Raw genomic sequence first — 27,589 nt, forward strand, 5'->3', positions numbered from 1 at the left:
TAAAATCCAGCAGTCTGGGTCTACCCAAGTTGATCAATCATTGGGTGCATTCAGGCTGCCCATACATGGCTCAAATCTTGACCAGTTACTGCTGAACCGGTCGAGATTCAAGCCGTCTATGGCTGGCTTTAGGCTATTAAAGTAAATCATTGAATCCCTATCCTCAAGGCTGTTTCCATAGGTAACCTATTTTTGTATAACGTATTATATATTGGGTCCCGCTGCAGTCAATAGTCAGCCAATCAGGACAGGGGGCGGGGCCAAACCACAGTTCTGTGTCTGAATGGAGGGGGCACTTGACAGGAGGGAGGGAACTGAGAAGAGGAGGATCTGGGCTGCTTTGTGCAAAACTATTTTACAGAGCAGGTAAGTATAACATGTTTATTTTTAAAGAAAAAAAACAAACAAAAGTTCTATCACTTTAAAATTACCTATTGCTTTGCCCTTACATTGAAAGTAGAAACCATTGTTTGTTGGATGGAAAATGTGAAAAAAAGATGCCATTTCTACAGATTGATTTTTCTCAAAATGTTTGCTAAAACAACTGTACTTGTTGCATTCTCATTGTACGACTGTACTACAAGAGCCTACTTGATTGGATATAAATTGAATAGATTGTCTAGGTTAGCCTTCATATTGAGTATTGGTAAATCCAAAGGCTATTGTACCAACATTATACAACCAAATTTTAACATGTATGACCAGTTTTAGTAACATCTTTTATACAAAGCAATTTTTTTCTTTTTTGAAGTCTGACAGATTGGGCTATCTGGGAATCACGTGAAGTGTAGGCATCATATTGTGTTTACTACACAGTGTGTAGTCTTTAATACCCCATCTTATTTTGTAAGTCACCTATGACATTGGGAAGAATTTGTAGTACTAATGTGATTAAAGCTCTCAAAAGAATTAAGAAAACCAAAGCCAACAAGACTCCTATACAACTTTTTTTTTTTTTTTTTTGCTGGTTCATTTTTTATTGGCCGTTCATTTGCAGTTTGTTCATGTGTCTTAAGGCTTTTAACTAAATGTCATTTGCACAGATTATCTCATTTTTATTCCCTTCTAAAAGGCAGAGCAGATCGTTTGATGCATTATTGTGTTAATACTTTTAAAACTATACTGTAGGAATTTCTTCTCCTTGCGCACTATCCATCTACACATACAGAGCAGTCCCTCTTCAGGCATGTTCCTTCAAATATCTGTCAGTTGCTGTTAGAGAGCCTCCCCTTCATGTCCGGGCCATAATTAAAACAAGATTGTGAGGATTGTTGCCAAATCCACATTTCTAGATTTTCCGAAAAGTACTGCAGCTCTTTGTGCATGTCTGTAGAGAAATAAAATGTCTGACTAACCACTGAAGTTAAAGAGTACCCGTCCTTTCAACTGAAGCACCCTATAGCACTGGCCTTCACCCTTCTGAGCACAGGTTTACTACCTATTAGGCATACCTTCGTCTAATAGTCAAGGTTTTGTGTTTTGTTTACATTTTTCACAAGAACAGTCTGTGCCTGTTGGCTTCATCTATGTGGTTTTGTACCATATGGGGGTTGTTTCTAGGGCATCTTGAGATACAGCCCATTCTTCCGTATGATGCATAACTGCATAAGCCAGTAGGGACTGAGGATTGCTTTGAGGGTTGCAAACAAATCTGTAGCACAGGTAAGGCGGTGGATTGTCAGATTAAGGTATATCTGTATTAGAGGTGTGCTCAGGGGTATAAGAGCCAGAGCTAAAGCACACTTTACTTCAAAATGCTCTTTCAATTAATAAGATTTAGATGCATCTTTTCATTGTGACGAAAATGTGTCCTGCTCCATCCATGTTGTGGTTAACTTGTTAAACAAATTGTCTCTCAAACCCTGCAAACTATATGATGAAGTTATCTAGTCAGCTCATATGCAGAGGAAGGAGCTATTTAAATTTATAGTAGAGAGTCTGGAAAATACGGAAATTGCCAGGGGTATTTTTGGTTTTGGGTGCTTGAACCACTTTTGAATACTTTGCAGTATTTAAGAAATCCTGTAACAGTAGGCTGCATATTATAAAGAATAGAATGGGTGCACAGTTTAATCACCATAAAAATAAGGTTCATCTTGGTCACTGAAAGGGCCTTTTCAAGTAATGCTGGCCATACATAGACTGTTCGAATCTCACTCGGTTCAGCAGGAAGCGGTTGAGATTCAAACCTTGTATGAGCAGGCTGAATGTACCCAAGTTTCATTGATCAACTTTGGTACAACCAGCATGCTGGATGTTGCCTGTGATTATCACTAGCGGCCGTTATAGCTGCAAGCAGTAATTGCTGCCTTCTCCCAGCGGGGGCGCGTCCCCATCGGGAGAACACAATGGCTTGGCGGGAGGGATTTGAGTGGATTGTTTTCCTGCAACCCGTGTTTGCAGGAAAGAGATTAGCTCAGTCTATGGCCAGCCTGTGCTGTACTGCTGGCCCTCACACCCCTGAGCACATGTACTACCTACCTATTGCACACCTCTAATGCACACAACTTAATCTGATTATCCACTGCCTTAGCTGTGCTGCAGATTTGTTTATATCCCCCTTAGCGATCCTCTGTTCCTTGTGGCCCATGCAGTTAGATTTCATAAAGAAAAATTGGACTGTACAGTCTTCTTTAGTCAGGTTAACTAGAGTTTAAGCTATGCTTTCCCAGTTTGAATAACAAGAACAGACATCAGCATTCTCAACTGTGTTTGGTTAAAACACGGATTCACAGGTTGGACCACATTGGCAGTATATAAGGGAAATGCATCAGTCAGTGAGGAATGTATAGTGTGTACGCAGCAGATATAAGAGTATTTGGCATTCTGGCTGGACAGGTTTGATTTCAGTTCATCATATTTCAGTTGATCAGATTGTAATCAAAGGGCTTGTGTTTTATGAGCAACATAAATGCCAAGACTTAATTGATGAAAAAAGTTCAAAGTTATCTGGAAACTATTTTTTGTGGGAGTAGCATTGTAAATTTGCTTGACTTTTTCTGCATTGTCCTCAAGCTTGAAAACTGCCTTTGGATATTTTTGCACCTTTTTATAATGTAATGCATTGTATACTGAACCTTTTATCTGTGGTCTCAAAAACAGTCATCCCGCTAGTCTCTTAAAAGTAATTTTTTTTGTTTGGAGCTGGTTAAAATTCCAACATGCAACCCTGTTGTCAGTGATTAATGAGTTGAACCATTTCCTGGAGCTGCAAAAGTAAAAGGGGGAAAATGATGCATATGATATTTCTTTTTTTTTTTTTTTTTTTTTTTTGCCACATCAGCGAGGTATTTTCCCTGGGATAAATTTTTCAATTATTGAAAATTCAAATTTTTCCCATTCTTTCATCACATCATCGTGGCAGTTTAAGTCCATAAATTAACACATCAGGAATAGTCCAAGCGATATTTGTTATACAAATTTCCAATTAAATCCCACCTCCTAATCCCCCCCCCCCCCCCCATCCATCCCCCCTTCCCCGAGACCATACCTCACCTGTCGCGCGCCCCCCCCCCCTTTCTCCTCCGGACTCCTCTCGTCTGCATCTATTTCTGCCTCCGGGGCTCCTTTCCGCTAAGCGACCCCTCGGTCTCTAAACTAAGCTAGGTATTCCATATCTCGACGGCTCTTAGGGATTCCTTAAATTCTGCCCATACTCTCCATTTTGATTTAAAGGCCACCATTTTCATCCCTTCACTAAACCTTAAGTATTCTAAACCAAAGATCTCATTGATTTTGTTGAACCAATCCTTCATCGCGGGTCTTTCTTTCCTTTGCCAGTACTTAGATGAGATGTGAGATGTGTCAAAAGCGTTCTCAAATAGGTTTTGGTGGGCATTTCACTCATATGGAATAGGCAGACCCAAGGGTCGTCGGGTAAGTCGATTCTAGTGATATCGTTAATAAATCCCCTCACTTCCCTCCAGAATATCTTAATTTCCGGGCAAAACCACCAGATGTGGGCCATTGTCCCTAGTTCGTTACAGCCTCTCCAACAGTATTGTGACGTATAAAGAAAAATGTGTCTGCGCTAGATAAAAAATACCATATCAATAATAGCAGTGAGTGCTAAGTGCCAAAATAAACAAATACATAAACAATTGTGCTTAAGCTGACCAATAATAGATCAGAAATAACTGTTAGTGCATTTCTCCAAAGTGCAAAGTGCTGTATCAAACACACAATATAAGTGCCCAATCAGGAATGAAATAACAACAATCCTCATGAAAGTCTTTATGGTTCAAACAGTGTATATCCAAAGATATATAAAGTGCCCAAAATTAGTGTCCATAATCAGTGAAGTTCATCCGTCTTGTTCTTCCAAAAGTGCAACACCATAAAACATGCCTTAGTGTCTTCCAGTGACCCCCACAAGCATATGCGCTCACCTTCCAGCGTGTGACACAGTAATTAAACTCTGTCAAACACGCTTTGGAGACACTCCTGTGCTCTAATGGAATCAACTGTGTAGACCTCCAATGCTCCCAGTCATGATTTTATATGCAAGAGAAAAGAAACTCCATAGCGCAACATTGCATGATAATAAAGGATCTTTTATTGTGAAAAAAACTCTCCCCTTGCAGGGGTACTCACATGCTGCGGGTGCGTGAGTGCACCATCCTAAACAAGCATAAGCTAAAACAGGCCGATCGTACGGTATGGCGTGAGGTGCGGTGTGTGGCTCGATCTCTCCCTCTCTCTCTCTGCTGACAGCTCCGTCCAGGCCCCTCCCCTACGCGTGTTCGGCACCGGGATCACGTGCCTTCATCAGGGGGATTTTTTTTGTGAGGTTTCGTTTTGAAATGTATGTATGCGGTCCGGCGTCAAAAACATTCTAGCCAAACATTTAAAGTTTAGCTCTAATATTTTAGAATTTACCGAGGTAGCGGAGGCTCTCCTCAGAATCAGTGACACTTCTGAGTCTGTAAGCTTTCTTCCTAGTTCCTTCTCCCATTTCTCCAAGAAAGCCGGGGCTTCTATGCTCCCCAGCTCTATTAACATTTTGTAGATCTGAGAGAAACCACCCCTCCTATCTTTATCCATACACATTTTCTCTAATGGGAGTAGGTAATCCACTGATCTAATTAGTTGCGGTAGAGAGTCTATAAAATGTCTCAGTTGATTGTACCGCCATGTATTAATGACTAATTAATTTTTCCTATCTTTGAGCTCCTGGAATGAGCATATTTTGTCCTTACCCATTACATCTTTTAGTTGTATGTTCTCATCCAATAGCCACCCACCAAACCACTCCCCTTTCCCTGGTGCAAAATAATCTGAGTCCTTGAGTGGGATTAGAGGTGAGAGGTGAGCTAAACACCCAGCGTTCCCTTTTGTGTAGAGTGTCCCATATGTTTAGTGCATGTCTGGTGATCTCGTGCATATCAGTGCTATATTTTCTTAAGTGAGGTGGTATCCATATTATTTTATTCAATTTACTGTTACTAATTTTATTTTCTATTTTTACCCAGTGTTTTTCTGCTTTATCTTTAACCCAATCTATTACTCTAGCAAGAGCTATAGCTTCATAATATTTACGGATATCTGGTGCTCCCCATCCCTTTTTAATCGAGGTACTTTTCCTCTACAAATAAATCTTAAGAACATTGAGTGTATTCTTCTGAGGTAGGTTTGCGGAAGCATTATTGGAAGCATTTGCATTTCATATGTAATTTTTGGCAGTAAGACCATTTTATAGATAATTATTCTCCCCGCCCAGGATAACTGTCCAAATGAGATTCTGTTTAGTTCTTGCTTTACCTCATTGAGAAGCGGTAAGTAGTTTACTTGAAAGATCGTCTCTTCTTTTCTGCTCCACAAAAAGGGAAGTGCTTTTGGTATGAGTGATCTCTGGTTTTACTGGTGTTGATATCTAATGTTTCTGATTTAGTCGGATTGACTTTAAAGTTGGATAACTTCCCATATTCTAAAAGGATGGCCATGATATTCGGGAGGGAAATCCTCAGGCGTGTTATATAAAGCAAGATATCGTCCGCAAACGCAGCTAGTTTATATTCATCTTTACCTATCGTTACCCCGCTGATGTCTGGGCTCTGCCTAATCTTAGAAAGAAGGGGTTCAAGGGATAACACGAACAGTATAGGGGAGAGTGGGCACCCCTGTCTCGTGCCATTGTACATGTCAAACGATTCCAACAGGATTCCATTTATCCTCACTCTCGCTGAAGGTCTAGAATATAGTGCCCGTATCCATTTGTGAATCCTATCCCCGAGGCCAAGCTCCTCCAACGTGCCCATCATGAAGTCCCAGTCTACTCTGTCAAACGCTTTTTCGGCGTCTATTGACAGAAGTAGACCCGGGACTCCATTCTTCTTGATTTGCTGCACAACTAGGAGGGTTTTGATACTATTGTCACGTCCCTGTCAGCCCGGTACAAACCCGACCTGGTCTGGGTGTATGATCCTATTTATTATGGGTTTCAGTCTTTCCGCCATCACTTTTGCGAATAGTTTTGTGTCCACGTTTAAAAGGGAGATAGGCCTGTAACTGGAGCATAATGTACTATCTTTGTCTTCTTTAAGAATGATAGCTATATTGGCTGCCAAAGCTTCTTTTCTCATTTCCCCTTTGTCCCCGATGTTGTTCATATAGGAGCACAATTTTAGTATGATATTTTTTATAGTACAGCACCGTCAGCCCATCCGGGCCTGGGCTTTTACCTGCTTGCATCCCTTTAAGTGCCTTTCTTACTTCCACCTCAGTGATAGGGGCCTCTAAGGAGGTTTGTTCCCTTTCTGATATTTTGGCCAAGCCGCTATCTTTTAAATAATTTTTGATTTTCTCTTGTTTTTGTTCCCTCTTTGATGGTGTCGTTTTTGTTTATGGCATATAGCCCCCCATAGAATTCCTGGAAAGTCTTCGCAATATCTATGTCTTTGTAGGCTATTTCGCCTGTTTTAGTTTTTATTTTATCAATATAATTATTATTTTTCTTTTTGCTTAAAACTTTTGCCAGGAGTCTACCAGGTCTGTTACCTGCAATGTATCTTTCTTTAACGAGGTTATATACCCTTCGGTTTTCTTGTTCAATTAACTCCCGCATGGTCTCTCTACTCCTATATAAATCCACCAGTATCTCCCCATCCCCCGTTGGCTTATGTTTTTGTTCTAAATCATGTATCTCCTCTTGCAGGGCTAGTTTATCTCTTACATGCCTTCTTTTTTTTTTCTGATCCCACCATCATTATAATACCTCTGATATATGCTTTATGGGCCTCCCAAACTACCGCTTCTGATGTCTCACCCGAGGTATTAGTTTTAAAATAGAATTCTAATTCTTCTTAGATGCGCTTGTCAATGTCTCTATCCTGTAGAAGGTCTTCGTTTAGTCTCCAGCCGTTACAGAAATGTTTACGTTTTCCTAATTTCCACTGTAGGCTCATGGGTGCATGGTCGGAGAATGTCATTTACCCTATGTTTGTGTTCTCCACCTCCTCAATATGCCAGTGCTTGACCAGAAAGAAATCCAATCTAGAGTACGTCGCGTGTACGGGGGAGTAGAAGGAATAGTCTCTTACATTCGGATGTTGCATCCTCCAGGCATCTACCAATTGACATTGGCGCAACTTTTTTTTAAGTTTGTTCATCCATGTCCCTCCAGTCCCCCGGGCACGCGACGTACTATCTTTACCTGGCTCCAGGCATATATTAAAATCTCCTGCTATGATGGCCCTCCCCCTCTTAAACTTTGAGAGAATTCCCAGTAAGTACCTGCCTGGGTTGTTGTTCGGACCGTAAACATTTGCTAATGAGCATTCAACCCCATTGAGTTTACCCTTTAGGAACAGAAAACGTCCCTCTGGGTCAGTCATTCTCTCCTCCAACGTAAACATGACATCTTTCCAAAACCGATCACAACTCCTTTTGCGCCCCTAGTCGGGGAGTCCCCATACAGCCACGTCGGGTAGTCTCTTGAGAGTATTCTCTGGCTTTTACCCAGATAAAGGTGTGTCTCCTGTAAGAAGACCACCTCTGTTTTAGGAATTTCAATTCTCCCATTATGTTCGCACATTTTATGGGAGAGTTGAGACCCCTTACATTATATGTAATTAACTTTATCCCAGTCATCATGTCATTTGTGCAATGATAGAGGCTTTACGTATCCTTACGGATCTGAAAGGCGGGGAACATTGAGGTATATACAGGTTTCTCCCTCCCCTTACCCCCCTCCCACCTTCGTCTCTCCCTTACCCTACCTTCACCCCAGACACCCCCCTCCTCTCTCCCGCTTAGGGGTAATAGACCATCCCATGGCCCTGTTAACCGTGGCCCCACTAACACCACCCGGCCCCTCGGTTATCCCCCTAGAGGTTGAGCTCAGAGGTGCAAACCTTGGATCCTATAACCTCCCCTGGAGTTAAGATGTTACCATGCCCAGCCCCCCCCCCCCCACCCCCCGCCCAGAACCCGTACCCACCCCTCCACCCCCATACTCGTTATGTTACATTTCCCAGAACTTATATTTATGTAAGTCTCTTGCTAACTCATATTTCTCTGTTTATGAGCCTTTCATTTAAAGACTGGTTTCCAAGTAGATGTCTCCTCTGTATTGTCTTGATTTACCATTCTTTCCCACCATCCCGGGATTTCCACTAATGGCACTTCTAGGCGATGGCAAAATTTTTGCGTCTCTTCAGGGAATCGCAGTGTCGCTGAGCGCCCCTCTTTACGCCCGATCAGGCAAGCTGGGAAACCCCAGGAATATTGCACATCATAAATTTTAAGTTGGGCCAATAGCGGTTTGAGTACTCTTCTCCTGGCTAACGTCTCTGCTGCTAAATCTGGAAAAATCTGCAGGTTTGTCTCTCCGTACTTCACTGGCTGATCCTTTTTCATGCTGGACTTGATCTGCTCCTTATCCTGATAGTTGTGGAGTCTTACAATTACGTCCCGTGAAGCATCCTTACTAATCTCAGCCGGCTTTCTTATCCTGTGAGCTCTATCCAGTTTAATTTTATCCAGTGGGTTTAAGAGGCCCCCAAAGATTTGATCAATTTTTTTTCTTGTAAGTTCTCTTTTACCCCCTGTATCTCTGGCAGGCCTCTAATCCGTAGGTTTTTCCTCCCATTACGGTTCTCCTGGTCTTCCAGTCTGTACCGTAAGTTTCTCTGTTCTCTCTGGATCTCTTCCATCTGTTGTTTGAGATTTTTTATCTCTGTTCCCTGCCTACCTATCGTTGTTTCTACCTCTTCGACTCTTTTTAAAATATGACTCATATCTTCACGTACTGTTTCAATTTCTCCTTTAATCGATGTTTCCAGTCTTGCAAACATTTCTGCCAATCTCGCTCTTTGTTGGCAGTTGTTTGTTTTGCTGGGGGTCCATTGGTGCTTCTGTTATCTCGATACTTGCAATGTGGGTATCCATTTCAGCCAGCTGTCTTCTCGTGCTAATTTTGGGTAGGGTTTTTACTTTTGGGCCCGGTGACCTTTCCTGGGCTCTCTTTACCACTATCCTGGACCATGTATTTCCTAATGGCTCCCGGGCTCACGCTTATTCTGGTGGTGTTTGCTGTGTTAGCTGTGGGCCCCTTCCCTGACTTTCCCCTCGTTTTTTTTTTCCCCTCCTCCTCTCTACTGAGCTTCTGGCAGAAGCCTACTTTCACAGTGTTGTACAAGGTTGTCTAGGGTTGCAGCCCCCCCCACTTTTAGTCCCTTCGACTTGCTCTCCTTCCAATATCGACAGGGCTGGGGTCTCCCCTGTAGTCTCCTCTGTGTAAGGCCCTACTCTAAGGGCGCTTGCTAAGGGTACAGCATGTAGAGTCGGGATGATGTAGAACCAAACCTCCCAGGGGGTCTCTGGTTCACGCTTATTGGTCCCTAGAAGGGTTATGCAGATATCGTTTGTATAGATTGTATGTTCTTAATAGACTTTGTGAGGAGTGTCTTGAAAGTCCCTGTAGGTTCTCACTACAATATGCCGTTTAGATTCTTTAGATCCCGATCTTGCCTATATAGACTGCACCCAAGTTACTCGATGGGTCATTCAGGTCTCTTCAAGAGTTGCACGCTGCGACCCCCCCCCAGTCCAATCTAACCCCACACTTCGTTTTGAGGCCCCGTGGCAGACTCCACGAGGGCCTTACCAAAGTGGTATTGTGGACAATGGGCTTCAGGGTTATTCTGCTCTGGACCACAGGGCCTCTTGGAGTCAGTTCCTGTACCCACGTACGGCTAGCACATCAGGTTTCCGTGTCCCCGTGTATTATAGGTGTATATTGTTTTTTGTTTTTTTGTTTGTCACCTATACGGTATAACTATTTGTACCAGTACTTAGTGCGGGAGAGTACACAGGCTCTTAGTACGTTTTAGCAGCAATGTAGGCTAGAGACACACTTAACATGTAATATAGATCCAAGTCGGATGGTCCAATAACCTCTCGCTGGGTGCATCTGCCTATATAACTGTTTTGAGTTATCTTAGCTCTGTGAACTCTATCAGTGACCATCAACATGTGTAAGAATTACAGTGTAAAACCTCATGAGCGATAGTCAATAGGCAGTCAAGTCTTCACAAACGGTAATCAAACGGTAGTCCAAAGTTATAGTTCTATTAAGCTGTTTATAGTGAAATAAGAAGGACAGAACTACCTGTCAGTCTTTCGGTTTCTTTCGGGGCCACTGTATGAGGGGTCCTGCTGTGTGCACTTAGAGTGAAACACTTACCCCCCTTGGCCAGATTTGAACGATCTTACCAGCCTCTCACCAGCCTCACTCATCTGGGGTTTTGTTTTCGGCTTTGCGGTCCTCCGCTCCCCCGCCAGTCATGTCTCTGACACCTCCCTGAGGCTGCTGGTAGATAGGTAGCGGGATGGCAGGCTCGTACACTCTCTCTCCCTTGGTAGCAGACTCTGGTTGAAGGCGGATCTCAGCGTCAGCCTCAAGGAAGTGCCGTGCGCCTATCAGGGGCTCGCTTCAGCGTGTCTCTCTGCAGCCTGTATAGCCGCTCTCCTCACTCACTCCCAGCAAGGCCCGGAGAAGCCTTACTATAATTACGGGTGTCCGCGGGATGGAGTCCGAAGGTACCGGGTCGGGGAGCCCGTGGGAGGCGTGGGGGGGGGGGGACGCTCCACATCTAGCCTACAGCCAGAGCCAGGATCGCTGGGGGAGAAGTGCCAGGCATCCCAGGACTAGCGTCTGATCCGATTAGACGCCCACATCCGGCTCCTCCCTCTACCAGAATACCTTTCCTCATATGATATTTCTTAATGCATGACCAATACTTCTGTTGGTTACACACATGCTTAACTGGAAAAAAAAAAGATTATCATCACCCATGTGATAGTGTGAGACACACTCTTATTCTTCTGGAAGAGAGAGATCTTTCACTAGATGCTGGAGAATTTGACAAAATAAAGACGCGCCAAATATTTTAAAACAAACCAGTGGCAGGAGGAACGTACTGCACAGGGAGATATTGGTTAATAAATATCATTTAACTTTATATTTGGTTCTCCCAAAGTTAAAGCTGAACTCCAACCTTTCCTTTATACTTGTACAGTTGTTCAGGTTCCTCTCCTGAAATTGCCTACTCTGATTTTCACTGCATACAGATTCTCACAATGTATTTTGGAAGCTGCAACACATCAGAACCTGCCTCATTTCCTGGCTGCAACACATCAGAACCTGCCTCATTTCCTGGCTGCAACACATCAGAACCTGCCTCGTTTCCTGGCTTGAGGACAAACCGCAACACCTAGTGCTTTTCTCCTCAGCCAGACTGTCCCTGGCCCACCCCTTTTACTCCTTTTGTGTTTTAGTTCAATCATGGAGACTCAGCACCACATGTGAGCATTCCTAGTTTCAGGGAGCTGTGTACATTACACTGCTGCCCCATCCCACCAGTCATGATCTGCTTGGATAACAAGTTCATACCCCAAAAAGTTAGTGGGGGGAAATGATTGGAGCAGCTGTGCATGGCAACCAATAGGGAACTACACTGCATCTGAGCATCACAAACCAAAAAACTCTGTTCAATTCATTTTTTAATTTTCAAAGCAAGTCCATCCTACCATGCATCCATGCTTTATTTTGCTGAAAAATCCTTTTGGAAAAAAAACCCCTAGCATTTCTGGCCGTGGTCATCTTGAGTAAGGGCAGATGTTTCGTGTAGCATTTACTTCCTGGAATCCATCTGCCCTTAGCTTCTTAGCTTAGGCATGCAGGCAGGAGGGTGTGCTTAGCTGAGGAAACCACTCTTCCTTTCCTCCCCTCCTGAAGACTCCTGGGATGTAGGACATCATTTGTCTAGGCCTGGAAACCAAGACGGCATAACTGAAGAAATGTAAAAAAAAAAAAATGTTTAAAACAAGTAAATATGATATACTTTCCTATCCATTTATTAATGCTATCAGCATAAAGCTGGATAAACACTTTTTTGTTTGGGTTTTTTTTTTTTTTTTTTTTTTGTTTATGTTTAACAAGTAGGTTAAACAAAAAACTCAAATACTTCCATCAACACAAGGGATGTTGATGCAGGGATGTCTCCTGCTGAGCATTCTGCCAAAATACACTGATCAGTGCTCGCAACAAATTGGCTGCAAGTGTTGATGGAATGCTGTTTTTCCAGCATGCCCATTCGACAGAAACTGGTCATTAGACCAGCTTCTGTTGAACAGACAGCTGTACAAATGGACCAAAAATTGGCCGATTCCTGCCGAGGCAGCCGATTTTTTTTTTTTTGGCCTGTGTGTACCGGGCTAAAGATTAAAAAATGGTCAGTGTTGATTGAGAGATTGAAGTTCAGCTTTGAGCTTGTTCAGAGGAGCTTCACTCTGTAAACAAACATTTTAAACGTCAGCCGCTACAAATACTGTATGGAGCTCCCCCACTGAATGCAGTCGGTTGATCTTAAATATTAAGACTTTCCTTTAAACATTTAGCATTCATTCTCCCTCCAGCAGGTAGTGTGTGTGTGTGTTGGTTAGAGTTCAGAGTTCATTGAGGTAACTGGAATGTCTGTTTTACATTATCACTGACTGTTGGAACGTATAATAGGGTCACTTGTGTACTCCAGCTTTTTCTTGATTTGAGCCCTATAAAAAAACTTCTTCATAGATAGAGGCACTGGAACACTGTGCATTGGGATAAGGACATAAAGTTTCATAATTTTCGCTGGCGTGAACAAGCACAGCATTTGAAATCCAACAGATTTTCTTCCTCTCTGCATCCAAAATTTAAAAAAATAAACATTTAGACACTGATATCATTACTCGAATATAAAGATCATACTGTATAAGTGAGCACTGTATTCATGCATCCCTCACCATATATGGCTTTATAAGCAGTTAAACATCATCTAAAACAATACACCTCGTACTCTGTTGAGTTGCAGGAGTTTTTGCTCCAATTTATTGAATATCTTTAATTTTTTTTATCTTTGATGGCTCTTATTCTATGCAGAGCATCGATAGGATCAACATTTTAGCTATCTATGGCAAATCTGTTGGGATGGTAGGAGGAACATTTTCTATTTGCATACCATAACCCATTACATACGCCTGTATTGGTTCGGTGGCTACATAGATGACCTGCTTGTCATATAGGAAGGTGACTTTACAAAATTACAGGATTTTGTGGGATATTTAAATAACTATGATCTCCAGTTTACCCATAATTTTAATGCTACCTGTATAGACTTTCTGGATGTCAACTTACAGAGCAATTTAGACACAGGATCTTTTTTTTTTGTTTTTTTTGTTTTTTTTTTTTCTACGACCTTCTGCAAAACGTTTTTTTTTTTTTTTTTTTGCAATTTTGTGGTATTGAGAGAGAGTGAGTATGGATTGCAAAGAGGAGGAGACCGACTTTGCAGACTATTACAAAGGGAAACATGGTGGATACACTGTTTGCAGACCAGGCCACCCCTGGGGTTAAACCTCAGTTGGGGCCTGGATTTGCATTTGAGTTAATAATTTAGTCTATCTTTATTCTCCTACATTTCTATACACTGTAGGTGAATAATATGCTTCCTTTAGTTTTGATGGTTTTAATTTTTATATTTTTTTCACTTTGTGAATAATTATTGCTGTTAAGTTAGTTTATATTGCTATTATAGCAGCCAGCGACCCACCCACTTCCCTGTGTTTGCAGGTGGATCCAATTGGATTAATGGAGGTGTGTTGAGCAGTTGGTTTGCTATATATTTTTTTTAGTGTTGCTGTAACCAGACTATGAATGAGGTATTTTTCTTGACCGAAATGCGTTGGCATGGGTTGAAATTAGCGTGGATTGTGCTATGGAACATTTTACTCCTTGTTTTCAATAAAGAAGTTTTTTTTCTACTTTTAAGTGCTGTCGGGCTAAATTCATTCAGTTTTAATGATTTTACAATAAATGGTTGTATTATAACAGTATTGTACATGTTTTGCATTACAAGGAACCTTTAAAGTCCCACATTTGTAGGCTATTTTTTTTCGTTACTGTTGACTTTAGGGATGATGGTGCATATCCTGGCATTGGGTATACATAAGGTTATTGAACTAACTAATGTTAAGCATCTCTAGCACGCATTCATAGAAGGATTTATGTGGAATCATAGGGAAGTGATGCCAGTATGATAAGCATGAATAGTTACATTCCTATATCAATATTTTCTTCCTGCTCAGGTCTTTGGGGTAAGGTTCAGCTCTGTTTCCCATTTGGAGAGAAACTTCAGGACTCTGGTAGACCTCTTGAAGTAATAGTTGATACAGGGTCCATACCGCATGTTTTGGTTTGTATATCTGGTGAATCTTTTTTTTTTTTTTTTTTTTTTTTTTCTTCAATCCATTAGATCTAGAAAGTCCAGTACTAAGTGAAAGAGTGTCCAGGTAGTGGGCCAATTGAGAGTATCTCCACCACACAATTTGTTTATTGTTGAGTGTAGGAGGTATGAAAAAGTTGCCATGCTGGAGGATTTGGTTGAGTCAAGGCTGATCCTTATTGGCAGATGAGATTGAGACATATCTTGTGAAATGTCAGGTTACCAAAGAGTGAGATTAGAGGGCTAAGTCTCCTTGAAAGAAGCTTCTTGTCCTACGCCTGTAAAATACCCACAGCATCGCCTGCAAAAGGGAAGAGATTAATAGAAACTAGGCATGGAGATATAGAGCTATTTGGCAAAGCCGATTCACCTCTTTGTTTGGGTAAAGTCAAGACGGTCTTGGCAAACCTATCCTTTTAATGACAGATGAAGTAATATATCACAACCTTGATTTGGGAGTAGGAGATGCACTAATCACACCAGTCATTCCACATAAACACTGGAACTATGTTGTACTATTTCCTACAGTCTACAGTTAGATAATTTTGCTAGTAACATACTAAACCTTTTTAAGGTTTTGCAGGGAGATCCTACTGTTTGCCGTAAAAGCAGCCAGAGGCTCCCAAGTTGTAATTGTCCAACTTCTGTACATTTTTAGGGTAAATGCAATACATGTAGACCTGTATAGCCGCTGTGGTGTGTTAATTGTCCCCCTAGTAAAATGTTGACATAATGCTGGTGTACATCAAAATCATAATTTTTATTTTTTTTGTGGTTGTAAACCCCCTACAGTAAAGTGACTATCAGGTGATACAGAGATGGAACTATAATCCCCCGATATGAGTCGTAGCTCTTTATTTGCAGTTTTCTTCACTATAGCCATTCAAACTCCAGAACGTATATACATTATCTTACAAAAGTGAGTACACCCCTCACATTTTTGTAAATATTTTATATCTTCATGTGACAACACTGAAGAAATGACACTTTGCTAGAATGTAAAGTAGTGAGTGTACAGCTTGTATAACATTCTAAATTTGCTGTCCCCTCAAAATAACTTGCAGCCATTATTGTCTAAACCGCTGGCAACAAAAGTGAGTACACCCCTAAGTGTAAATGTCCAAGTTGGGCCCAAAGTTTCAATATTTTGTGTGGTCACCATTATTTTCCAGCACTGCCTTAACCCTCTTGGACATGGAGTTCACCAGAGCATCACAGGTTGCCACTAGAGTCCTCTTCTGCTCCTCCATGGTGACATGATGGAGGATGTTGGAGACCTTGCGCTCCTCCACCTTCCATTTGAGGATGCCCCACAGACGCTCAATAGGGTTTAGGTCTGGAGACCTGCTTGGCCAGTCCATCACCTTTACCCTCAGCTTCTTTAGCAAGGCAGTGGTCATCATGGAGGTGTGTTTGGGGTCGTTGTCATGTTATACTGCCCCGCGGCCCAGTCTCTGAAGGGAGAGGATCATGCTCTGCTTCAGTATGTTACAGAACATGTTGGCATTCATGGTTCCCTCAAAGAACTGTAGCTCCCCAGTGCCGGCAGCACTCACGCAGCCCCAGACCATGACACTCCCACCACTCTGCTTGTCTGTAGGCAAGAGACACTTGTCTTTGTACTCCTCACCTGGTTGCTGCCACACACGCTTGACACCATCTGAACCAATTACGTTTATCTTGGTCTCATCAGACCAACGGACATGGTTCCAGTAATCCATGTCTTTAGTTTGCTTGTCTTCAGCAAACTGTTTGCTGGCTTTCTTGTGCATCATCTTTAGAAGAGGCTTCCTTCTGGGATGACAGCCATACAGAGCAATTTGATGAAGTGTGGGGTGTATGGTCTGAGCACTGACAGGCTGACACCCCCCCCCCCACCCCCCTTCAACCTCTGCACCAATGCTGGCAGCACTCATATGCCTATTTTCCAAAGACAACCTCTGGATATGACGCTGAGCACGTGCACTCAACGTCTTTGGTCGACCATGGCAAGGCCTGTTCTGAGTGGAACCTGTCCTGTTAAACCGCTGTATGGTCTTGGCCACCATGCTGCAGCTCAATTTCAGAGTCTTGGCAATCTTCTTATAGCCTAGACCATCTTTATCTGGAGCAACCATTCTTTTTTTTCAGATCCTCCGAGTTCTTTGCCATGAGATACCATGTTGAACTTCCAGTGACCAGTATGAGAGGGTGAGAGCGATAACACCAAATTTAACACTAACGAGTCACATGACACCGAGCAGGGAAAATGGCTAATTGGGGCCAATTTGGACATTTTCACTTAGGTCTGTACTCACTTTTGTTGCCAGCAGTTTAGACATTAATGGCTGTGTGTTGTTATTTTGAGGAGACAACAAATTTACACTGTTTGTTTATACAAGCTGTACACTCAATACTTTTACATTGTAGCAAAGTGTAATTTCTTCAGTGTTGTCACATAAAAAGATATAATAAAATATTTACAAAAATGAGAGGGGTGTACTCACTTTTGTGAGATACTGTAGCTCCTCTGAGCTTTTAGAAAGAAGGGAGCTGAACTTCCACTGAGCTCAGTGAGGAGAGCTGATTGCAAGGAAGGGACATATGACTCACGCAGATGGCGGAGGAACAAGGCATAAGACAAATGAAACTCCAGTGATCTGGTTTGAGACAAGTACACTTAGATGGATATGCTTTGTTCATATTTCATGTCAGAAGTTGACAGTCACTTTAACGCCCATTTAAAGTCTCTTTTTTTTTTTTATCTATGTAGTCCTGGGTTATTAAAGGTTATGATTTTTAACTGGTTTTAGTGAAATGCAGTGCACTTGCTGATGGCCAAAGACCTATCATTTGACTGAAACAACTTGGTTTTGGAAATGTGTTGTTACCTCTACTTCTCATCATTTGTTTATAAAAATAAGTAACATAGAATCAATTCAGTTGCATGGCTGTGTCTGTGATTTAGGTTCCTCGCTCCATAATTCATGCTACTTGATTAAGCTAAAGTTACAGATTTGAAGTAGCAAAATGTAATAAAAGATGGGAACTCAACATTTATAGTCATTTTCATTTCGACAATTCAGATTGCAGGGATTGGGACTGTGTAACACATAGCAGTCAGGACATTTCCCTTTACTGTAATCTGTAAAAAAAGAAAAAAAAAAGAAATTATGATTTGTATTGATTTCATTTAATGAGATGGCCTTGTGTGTAGTCTGCTGAAATAAGCCCATGTGTTTCCATTGTTTATATGGGAGTTATTATAGGGACCTTGAACGTTCTGCAGTATTTCTGCATTGCAAATGCTATCTGTTTAACTGATACTAGTCTTGCAGTAGTGGGAATTATTGGTAGGCAATTTACATGTGTCATTCGCCAAAGCAATCAGTCAACATTTTAGCTTTGATCGACAAAGTGCAAGTTATAAATGTAAAGCTAGCGTCTGGCTTTTCACCTTTGTTGCTTTGTTGGTAAATATCCCCCAGTGAGATTTTAATGGGTTTCAGTTTCTTCATCAGAGGGTGGTCTAGTGGGCAGAAAAAAATGTGACCACTGAAGATGTTTCATGTAAAAGATTTCCTGAGCATGCGTTTTTATGTACAGGTCAATAGAAAGGGGTAGAGCAGAAGGCCATCCATGAAAAAAACAAAAATACAAATTTAATCTGTTTAAACTATCACCTTGTCACAAACATTTGTCTTCAGACAAATAATACCTTTTAGGAAGGATGTCCATATAATATCAGTTATTGAAAAATTGGTGGTAAAACAGGTGAGCCTCGTGAAGGCTAAAAAAGGACATCCTGGAACTCATCTTACAGGAAATCCCTAGTGATGAGCCTGGAATATCCAATCCATACCTATAATTATAGTTATTTAATATTATTATATATTAATATTATACCAGATTTTTATAGCACCAACAGTTTGTTCCCGAGCTTTACATTCTAAAAGGAGACAGTACAGTTACAATACAAGAGGGTTAGGAGGGCCATTCTCCTGAGAGCTTACAATCTAATATATTCCAGCATAATTTTTTAATCAGCTGGATCGGGCAATTTCCATCTTGTGTTTTATGCGCAATGAAAATGTAATTTTACCTACTAATGTAACTGAAACCTCTCACTACCATGCTGTAATTCATTAGGGAAAACTAGTTCCAGGTTTGCGTTTTCAAGTTGATTAGACTAATATTTGTTGAGCAGTTGATGGCTAATGAACTGCTAAGTATTCTTTTCAGGTACCAGTAATTAGTCATCTAATCTAAAGAAAAATGTACAATTGTGTTCACTATGGTGGCTTCCCATTTTGTGTGATTGTAGATGTGATACTACTTCCAATATGTTGTATTTTTCTGCATAGATGTGGTGGGTCTGTTTCTGTTTTGAGTAATAACCACTGATATGTAGCATATAAGAGACAAGTTGGAATTCACCACTCTGGAATGGGCAGAGAAAATATAAAGGAAATCATCTCTCCTAATGAAACAGGGATGTGGGAATTGAGCCATTTCAATCTGTCCTCAACTCTAGCTGAACTGAGTGCTCAAACACCAGATTGAGTCATTAGATAAATTATCAGGGAAAGCAGGTACTGATAAATGTCTGTGGCTACCATCAGTTATTTCACAACATTACAGACGGGATAGATTTTCAGCTGACATAATAAAGATTGGAGCGTCTTAAGCCGTAAACCTTAAAAACAACACGTTTCATCACTTGATAAAGTAGATTTACATTTCTCATAAAGGCGTTGGTTTAATTGCAAAATAATATTTATATAGAGCGGGACGTACCATTATTTGAGCTCAGCCTTAAATCAGCCATACACGGATCAAAATTCAGCCGGTTCAGCAGGGACCAGGTGAATTTTAATCCATGTATGAGCAGGGAGGTTGTACAGAAGTCAGTCTACTGCTCAACTTCTGTACAACCGCCCTGTCAGATTTTCCCAGCTCGGCACTGCAGGCTATAGCCAGCAGTGCTGATCAGTGTATTCTGATTATATTTTTACATACTTTCAATCAACATTTGTCCAGTCATCGAATGTACAAAGAAATTTTATTGTATGAACATTAGTTAAAAAAGCTACTGGTGTATAGCCAGCTTAAAAAAACTGTCTATTTATACAATTGTCTGCCTTTCTGAATCTACCTTTTGCAGTCTTTAAAGCAAAGGTAGATTCAGAAAGGCAGACAACTGTATTTAAATAGACGGACAGGTTTTTAAAGCTGGCTCTACATCAGTAGCTTTTTTAACTAATGTTCATACAATAAAATACAATAAAAATTCTTTGTACATTCGATGACTGGACAAATGTTGATTGAAAGTATGTAAAAATATAATTAGATTACACTTGCACTCCATTGGACACCTCCTGCTCAACAGGGAATCGGTTCGCTGGTTTGTGTCCACTCCGCTTATGCAGAGCATACCCAGCCCATTCTCCTCTATTGGTGGTCAGATGTAAAGGGAGCTCCTGTCTGTTTACACCCAACTGCCATCCAAATCAATCTGCGGGACGGATGGGGTACGTATCCCCATCCATCTGTTTTTAGCGGATCGGATGTAGGCGGGTGTTAGTGGACATGTTTTGACACCAGCCGCTGCATAGAGGAGACTGGAGGGTCTGATCGGATGTGCCTGAAAAACTGACAGATGGACCCAATTGGTCCACCAATGTGAAAGGGCCTTTATGCTACTCCTACTGGTAGTTTTATTTTGCACACAATGACTGTGCTAGATGGGTGGCATAGACCAATAAACCAAAAAATATATAATTCATGAACAAGATGTATGTCCTGCATTTGAACACTCAAGTTTTAGGATGATTTCATCTTTGTATTTGAATCAAAACTTATTATAATCTCTGCAATGTGTCCCAAATCAAAGTATGCCCTTTTACTGAAAGGATTATACTGATCTTCTCCAGCAAGTTGGCTCATCAGACTTCAGAACTCTTGCTATGCCTAGCTCTTCCTGCATGTGTTTACCTGGTAATGCTTAGGCCGGCCATAAACGGTTTGATTCTCGGCCGGTTCAGCAGGAACTGGCTGGGATTCAAACCATGTGTGGGTAGTCTGAATGTACCAAGTTGATCGATCTATCTACTTGGGTACAACCAGCCTGCCAGATTCACTTGCGATTATCGCTAGCAGCTCCTATAGCTGCCAGCAATAATCACTGTCTTCTCCTGGCGGGGACGGCTTCCCCTGCCCGCCTCCACTAACCCCCCCCTGCCGGGAGCAGACAATTGCTTGGAAGGAAAGATTCCCCTGTTGGCATGATCTGTGATTGCAGGGAAGAAATTTGCACCGCCTATGGCCTGCCTTAGTCCCTCTACTCCTTCTTAATTTTTTTTCACTTTTTCAAGCCTGTATTCTTTTCTACAACTGCTGTTCAATCGCTGTTTGTCTAAGTAGCTCAATGCAGCTTACAGACCACTAAGTACACAATGTACAGTGGAAGCCATGTTTCCGGCTCCCCGCTGCTTTAGAAAGGCATGTGACAGACCCCAGGTTCAGTGCCTCTGTGCATTAACATTTTCAAAGCATAGCCTGTGATCGTGCTTTGTGAATGGTAAGCACAGGGAGAGGGTGAACGCACAACACAGGAGCTGGGGTCTGTTATATTCATGTTACTGACGCATTATTAAAGAGATTGTTACAAAAAGTTATGCCAACTGCCATTGCTGACCTCTCTTTCAGAAATTGCCCATTACTTCACTTTCATGCCAGATGGTTTAAATATGCAGCTCAGGTGTTCTGACTTCACTGGCTGCATGCTTGTTTTGGATTCTGGATTCTTTATTTGTAAAGTCCCAAAGCCAGACAGCCAAACAATGTTTTCAGGAGGTGGTAAGCAATGCAGATTACACAATTATCTCAGTATATTTTACCACTTTTACAATTCTATTTTTATGCTTTTATATTTCTTGACTTTACTTTTTTCCCCCTCTATCTTCATCCATGTTCAGCTGTCAGAATACCTTTGCATACATTTTCACATAATTTTGTTAGACGTATATTAGGCTTTTTCTTTTTCTCAAAGAGTTGCGATTCCATGTTTTACTGGTGTTATAGCTCTTCCAGTTATGTTTAGAGAAGTTCTGTAATGTTGGTCATATATGGCTCAAATTTTCACAAGATTCTCGCTGAATTGGTTGAAATTCAAACTGTCTTGCGATGTTGGCATCATCTGGGTTAACAAACTTTGTTCTGAAAATCAAAGGAGCTGGGCAGAAAATTGTTGCCCGAGCAATGACTGCAGCCAAACTGATGCAGTCACTGTTTGGGTATTCTGACAGCCATGGGAGCATAGCAGATATTTGTCCATCAGGGCTGAATGGTGTGAATTGAGGAATCTATTAATATCTCATATTATAGCAACTAAAAAGGAAAGAAACCTAACTAGTATGGCTAGCTTAAAAAAGCTCCAGTCTTCCCCAGACCCCCCCCAAAAAAAAAAAAAAAAGTTAAGTCAGCAGCTACAAATACTGTAGCTGCAGAGTTTTAATATAAGGACACTTGCTTGCCCCTGGATCCAGCGCTGCCCCCACCCAAGCCGATTCTTCAATTGGTTTCAGGTCCATGCGGCAACATCTTCACTAAGCCGGCTTCCAACTGCACATACGCAAGCCACAATGTGCTTTGTGATTGGTCCTGCAGTCTATTGGGACCTGTGATGTGCCCAAGAAGGCTGTGGGGGAAGGAAAAGAGACCAAACTTCCTCTCGGATCCCTGCGGTAATCTGCCCGGAAGTGTGTACCGGTCAAAATTGGGTCATTTGGCTGGCTTCTGTCGGACGTGCATGCTGGAAAACCATCAGCTGACCGCCTCCTGATCAGCGCTCTCAGCCAATGTCACCGACTTTGCAAAAGTAGTTCCTGCACTACTTTTGCCAATTTTGGGTGCAACTTCAATAGACATCTGTGCGTGAAGCAGCACAGATGTCTTTCAAGTCGCACCCGAAGTTGCACTGAGATTCCGGCTTTGAAATTGCACAATTTCAGATGACGTTGCACGATTTCCAAGCCGCGTTCAATGTGAACGAGGGCTAAGTAGGGTCTTATTGTAAAAGAACTGAATGTAACTCATCAGGGTTTTTAAAAGTGTAATTACTTTGGCAAACTGGAAGAAAAAGAAATATCTGGAAACCTTAGTGTGACATTGTTAAATGATTTAACAATACCATCTTGTCTTAAATTTACTTAAACAGCGTTAGAATATTTACATCTTAACTCTTAAAACAATTTTCAGGTCTGTTATTGACAGGAAAAACTTTTGTAAGATTTATCAGCCGCCTCAAATGTGGCTGCCAGAGTGTCTGTCTTTTAGCTAAGTAATCATTAGCAGTCTGTGCCCTGGAGCACTATGAGGGCTAACAATGGAATGGAAAGCTACTCCTTGAGGCTGGATGTTGTCACTGCTCAGTTGGAAGCTAGAAATGCATGCACAGGGGATACCTCCTGCTGTGCTAACATTTGAACAATTGTCAATGCTGAAAAGCTGGACACGCACACTAACTTTTCCATTTGGAGGCAAACATGCAGTTTAGCACTTAAATTGTAAAATACTACAGGAACCTGGGAGAATAGAAACGAGAGCTGACATTGGTGACCGCGGCTTCACCGTGATCCCCACTTCAGCTAGTAAGGCGCCGACCTTGAACAAGCAATGCAGCTTGTGAAGATGGCACAAATTCCTTTCCTGCATGTTTTTTGTGGGTTAGCGACTCTTAAATATTGTGCCCTGTTCACACTGGAGCGATTTTGAGAGCACATGTCGTATGATATGTAAAAATCAATTTTTCCCTATGAGAGCCACCTTAACTGGTCCGACTTGTGACAGTCCAACTTTGGAAAAGGTTCCTGCACTACTTTCATCTGACTTCTGTCCGATTTCAGCCCATAGAATTGAATGAAAGTCGCATCCTCATCTTAATGTGATTTGGATCCGACATTACAGGAACATTACACAGGCATTCCCTGAAGTTGCTTCAAAGTCGCCTGACAAAGTTACGTGACTTTCAGGTCGTGGCAGTGTGAATCAGCCTAATGCTGGATGTAAATGGACAGATTTTAGGCAGATGATCATTGAGCACCCACTACCACCAAAACATTGATCATGCCCAGTGAACAGAGTACTTCCTTTGTTCATGTAGAATGTTGGAAGATTTCTGCAGATGATTTCAAGCTCCATGCTCCATATAGTCAGCGTTGATGGGTGAATTCCTCCCGCAAAGCTTCCCTGCCGGAAAACACACGGATTAGTGTTGCCGGCTATAGCTGGTGGCACTAATCATTTGGGGAAAAACCTGACAGGCTGGTTGTACACAAGTCAATCTATAGATCGACTTGCGTACAATCAGGGTGCCCATACGTGGATCTAAATTCAACTGGTCCTTGCTGAACTGGACGAAGTTCAATCCATGTATGGCCAGTTTAAGTTAGGCAGTACAACTTGCACTCTTGCTGGACTGCAGCTGATAGAAAAATCTGTGACAGGATCCGTAACCTAGAGACCGTATTGTGTTTAATTGCATCATTCTATAACTGAGCGGCCCAGTAGGCCTGAAGGGAAATGGTACAGCAGTCACCATGTAGCACTACAAAGTAGAAAGCAAACATAGCATTGATGAGATTTATACTAAGCAGATTATTCTAATATTTCTCCACCTTTCTTTTGTATAAAGTCTTTGCAAGGGTTACTACTGATTAGATTACAAGGTACACCGTTATATATATATTTTTTCTTCCTTGAATTTCTATATGAGAAGAGGAAGGCCAGCACCAGCTAAACCATTTATGTTCCGTGTATTTGTCTCACTGCCATCTGTTAATAATTATTAAACATTCCTTTGGCATTGATGTTGATATTTGAGGGCTCCTTTTAGAGAAGAAAAAAAGTTTCTGTTTAAAATATGAAAGATGCTTGTGGGCGATGGCAGCAATCTGTTATTTGCTAGTAAAGAGCAGATTATCCTGAAATGAAAAATTAGTGTAACCTGACTCACGCAACCATGAAAATAACATGACTCATATTCCTTTGCAAATATAGGCACTTTAATTGCAGAGAAATGGGGCAGAACAACCATGCCGTCATAGCCTGAGTCCTCGCTGCCCCCTAAATCCCCGCCCCCCCCCCCCCCCCCCCCCCAGATATGCCTTCATGTAATTTGGAACCTTCCATTGCTGCTTGGTGTCATGAAGATTAAATTGAGTGTACTGGAGACAATTTCCTTTATGCACAGACGTGTCACTTGGTCTTTTGTTGTTAATGAAGGTAACAAGTGCCCTACATCTAGTGTTGGTGCCACAGAAATGTAATCGAGTGTTGAAATGTTAATTATCAGGTGCTTTCACCTGCTCCAGACAAGTTGCCTACAGCAACCTTCTTGAGTGGCTAAAGATGGCCTGATAAGCATAAAAGGTCTTTGGACTAATAAAAAGTGATACTTTGTGAGTGGTTCATTTCCTGTGCCTGCAGCTGTATTTTGTAGCTGTGAGCAATGTAGGCTTTGTCCCAGCTGTGTGACATTTGCAGGTTGCTTTGTTCCATAATGCCGTTTAAAAGTTTTACTGAGGTTGGTGTGCACAGCTGTCACGCTGAAGATCTTTACAGTTTAAAGTGTTCAGGTCTGAGGCTGCAATGCAAGAGTTCCATATTTAAACCTGACATTCCCATCCAATGACTGACCATACATGTCTCGTTTCTGATGCTTAGAGCTACTCCAGACCTAATTACATAGTGTTGGTCACAGAGTACATTAAAGTGTTACTGAACAAAGGCCCCTCACTATATCTTGGCTCCCACATTACAGTACACAGAACATGGAAATGCAATTATTTTAGTAAATATAAACTGCTAAATACCTTTTCTCATCAGCAGTATATAGCTGTCTTGTGACCTCTAACAGTGTCTGGTTAAAGCTTGTAGGAGGAGTTTTCATTTTACTCTGACTGTCCTATAAGGTTGTAGGACCCCTGACCCCCTGTCTGGACAGTGCTGATTGGTCCTGTGCCGATCATATGCACCCTCCCAAGAAAAAAAAAAAACTCTAGCAATACACACCAAACTGAGCAAGTGCAAAGTGACTCCAAAGGCTCTGTACTATCAGGAGATGGTTAGGGAACAGTGGAAGGAGGATCAGAGAAGACAGGATCTAACAGCCTTTTTACACAATGTGGAGGATAAACCCCCTTAGGTTCCACAGTGAGAATAACCAGCATGCTTTACTGCATATACAGACTGATTTTACTATTGTGGGTTTAGTCACAATTTAAGCATGCTTAAATAAAAACTATGAACTATAACAAATAAGACTGTTAAAACTATTCCACAAAACCTTTGAAGTGTGAGGATAACATTTATGGTAGGGTCATGAAGCCAATTACAAGTCTCTGAAGCTTCTTATGGAAGCATCCATCTTCTGTCCCAAAGATTGCATTACAGGTCCAGAGCATTAAAATCCTTCTCCAGGATTGTAGGTACATTTAAGTATACAGTTTCTGGTTTAGAGACTGGCTTATATTCTTTTTGAATCTTCTAATTATCCCCACTTGAGCAGTTAGGAGTACCCCCCTTTTTTTTTTTTTTTTTCCTTGCTAGGGCATATACAATACTGTATACGTTTTGGAGCATTGAATAAGCTTCAAAAATGCTTGATAAATGCCCATGAGAGTGTTGTTTTCCTAGTGGGAAGTGATGTAGAGGAAAGGATCTGCTTTGAGTTATGGGTAGGTTGTGCTATAATAGCAGACATTTTTGTGAATTCTCTGCAAGATGGATTCATATACTTTGATCTCTTTGACACTTTGTCCAGCTCCGCTTTGCTGAAACAGAAAGCTTTATCACTGTCAATAACCAGTATTGCTGACTGGTTGATGCTTTTGCCTGCACACAGAAGCAAATGGTGTTACCATGCAGCTGCTGCTTACAATTAGGAAGTGGCTGAAGCTGCTCCGGCCTAGTTCGCTATTATTTTCCAGTGCATTCTAGGATACAGGGACTTGCACTGTCTCTCCCCCAGTTCCCAGTTAACACATTATAAATGCTTCACTACATGTCATAAATGTAGGTGCTGTTAAAGGTGCAGTTACAGAGCATTACCACTGAAATCAATGGAGGTGGCTGACCAGCATCGATGCCTCCATGAAAGTGACATGCTGCTTAATTTTTAACACAACACAAGGCTACTGCTTCTATGTGAACAGCATTGTGTAGTGCTATTGTAATATTCATGGCAATCATTGAAGGGCGGTTATGAGGCCTCAGAAATGCTGAATAAATGCAGCATAAACGCAGGGTATTGATGCACTTGTGAACGGGCCCTAAGGGCGTCTTCCCTTCTCTTAATTTATATCTTACATGTGCTCTATACAGCCCCCAGTGGTGACTCTTAGGCATGACAACATTTTATTTATTTTTTTTAAAGGAGACCTTTCATAAGAAAGTTTTAAAAATTTCTTAAACCTCCACTTACCTTTCCTGCCGCAGATCTTTCTGTGGTAAAACCAACAGACCCAATCTTCACCCCTCATGGTAGGCTCCATTACAAAACCTTCAGGAACCATGGACCCTCGGGGAACCCACACTCCTGGACCCGTAAAGCACCCCACCAGTAAAAACTTTATGGCTGAAAACACCAAAGCACTGGATCCCAGGGTCCAACTCTCTAAAAAGTGAAGCGTTACGGGCTCAACCACTAGACCCGGGTACCATTCAATTTGGCCTGAAATGACACTTTGAATTGATCTGGCTGCATAGCTAGCCCCAGCAAAGATTGCTCCAGTGGAGCTCAGCACAGCACATCTTTACTTGTGACCTTAGACACTGGCGAAAAAACT

The 27,589-nt window shown here is 41.6% G+C and overlaps 1 protein-coding gene across 2 annotated transcripts in view; it reads left to right on the forward strand.

The window, feature by feature from the left end:
• PPHLN1 (periphilin 1) overlaps positions 1-27,589 on the forward strand; it is a 136,827-nt gene that overhangs the window by 103,942 nt on the left and 5,296 nt on the right. The window lies entirely within an intron of this gene.

The sequence above is a fragment of the Aquarana catesbeiana genome, linkage group LG03, assembly GCF_042186555.1.
Source record: "Aquarana catesbeiana isolate 2022-GZ linkage group LG03, ASM4218655v1, whole genome shotgun sequence".
Lineage (NCBI taxonomy): Eukaryota > Metazoa > Chordata > Amphibia > Anura > Ranidae > Aquarana > Aquarana catesbeiana.